The following is a 2,153-nucleotide window of genomic DNA, read 5'->3' on the forward strand; positions in this document are numbered from 1 at the left end:
GGGAGCAGCCTGGGCACAGCCGGGACTGCCTTCCCCACGGAGGCAGGGGTTTCCCACATCCCAGTTTCGGAGGGTTCATTGCAAATGCCAGATTTTGGCATTTGAAAATTCCCAAGTAAGGGGAGAGGTCTGGGGGGGTTTCTACCACGACGGTATAAGCGCCCGGAGCCGACAGTAGGGATGAGTTTGCACACCCTCTTGGTGTCTCTGCAGGGCTGTCCCTGTGGAGAGCATCCAGCCGCAGCGTGCTGGTGATGGGCTCTGGGCTGCGCACAGGGACGGTGATGCTTCACCAAGTATCGAGGCTTAAATCCACCTCTGAAGTTGTGTAGAAAGGTCAATTCTTGGGAATCCCAGGAGCTACAAGCAGCGTGGCTGGTCCACCCTGGAAGCCAAGAGGTGCAGTGGGGATCCCTGTCTCCTCCCCTATCCACCATGCCTCCATCTATATCCGTGTGGGCACAAATGACTTAATTTAAAGCCAGGAGTGACACGAGATGGCTGCTTGGTGTGAAATCCAAGATCCCAGGCAGCCAACAACCGTGCACCAAATCTCCTCCTGACAATGTTATTAGTTAGGTCCATTACAAAAACCTCTTGCTACCATCTCTAAAATCTTGCCAAGCTGGTTTGCAGCTATTCAAAATTCCCTTTGTCTTTTCAACTCCGTTTTCCTGCTCTCAGTGTACCCAGGACACACTTGTTCAAAGCACGGCAACTTGCACTGGGCTGCACACATGCCTGTCTAAGTGTATTACACCTACTTTAAAATCTCTGCATTAGTTCCCTGTCAAAGTGAGGATTTAATTTCAAAGTGCTTTGACTTATATTCCAGCTCCTGACAGGCGGCAGCCCACCCTCACCTAGTCATTCATCTGGCTTTCACGTCCTTGCTGATTATCCCAGTTGAAAGTGGGATGGTGGCTGCTTTCGCTGGTGAATCGGAGGTTGTTGCTGTGAGCCCCGACTGGGTAATTCAGTGCAACTGGAGCTGATTAATCTGGCTCATCATTCGAGACAAAGCCGTGGCCTTCCTCTGGCTTCTAATCGCGCTGGGTGTTGAGTGAAGTCGTCAGGAAGGCAAGAGCTAATTGAAAGGCTAAGGGGAATGAGAGGTTAGAGGGCCATGGCTGGGCTGGCCAGAGCCACGTGGGTCCATGGGAATATCATGTTTTTGGGCCTCAGATGTGTTATGCCCCCCCCCCCGGAAGAAACACCGTAGAGTTCAACGGGAGCCAGAGGGGTGGGCAGGGTCCCAGATCTCTGCATGGGTCCATGGAGCACGCTGGCTGGTGTGGACACCTGCAGCCCGAGGAGCATCCCTGGCAGAGATGCTCCTGGTGCCAGGGCTGGTGGTGCTGCTGGCAGGCTCAGGGCACCCTGCGGATCTTGTCAGGGCTGCCATGATGGCAGGATGGTGCGGCAAGTGCCTGACATGAGCTGGAAGACCCCTGTGAGATGCCATAGTATGATTTCCCAGGGCCCTTCGTATAGGGCCCGTGTGCTCTGGGTGATGCGAGATGCTCCCCTGCCCTGTGATGTCCCCTCCCAGCATCTGGCTCCAGACTTGTTTCGCTGGCCCTGTGTCAAGTGCAGGTTAGGTGGGTCAAGGAGGTGTTTGGGAAGGCAGATCCCCTGTCACTGCTCCTCACCCAGCGAGCAGCAGTGGAGGTTGCCAGCCACTTGGCCCCAGCACCCCTGGAGATGCTTCCCGCTGGGTCTGCTCCCTCCTCCCTTTCACTTCCCACCTTCTGCCGGCAACATGCCTTCCTCGATGCCTCTCCTGGGCAAGGAGCTGAAGAGCATGTCCCCCTGCTTCTGCAGCAGGTTCAGGCCACTGTCTCCAGCGTAGCAGGTAGAGCAGAGGGGAACATCCCAACATACCCAGCAGGACGGGAAGTATACACAGAAGGCATGAATGCCGGGCCATTCGCAGCTGTCACAGCGCAGGATAGTGTCCACGGTATGCGTCGGGTCTCGGGGGGTGTCTGTGCGCTGATGGGTGGGAGCCTCATGCCGGAGGGAAGGCAGATGCAGACACATCTGGAGTGAGTCACCCTGAAGGGAAGTGCAGCGCGAGCTGTCTGCGGAGATGATAACAGCGTAGTGGGGCAGGAGGGGTGTTTATTTTACAGCCTCTGTGGTGGAGGAGA

The sequence above is a fragment of the Charadrius vociferus genome, unplaced genomic scaffold, assembly GCF_000708025.1.
Source record: "Charadrius vociferus isolate BGI_N301 unplaced genomic scaffold, ASM70802v2 scaffold727, whole genome shotgun sequence".
Classification (NCBI taxonomy): Eukaryota; Metazoa; Chordata; class Aves; order Charadriiformes; family Charadriidae; genus Charadrius; species Charadrius vociferus.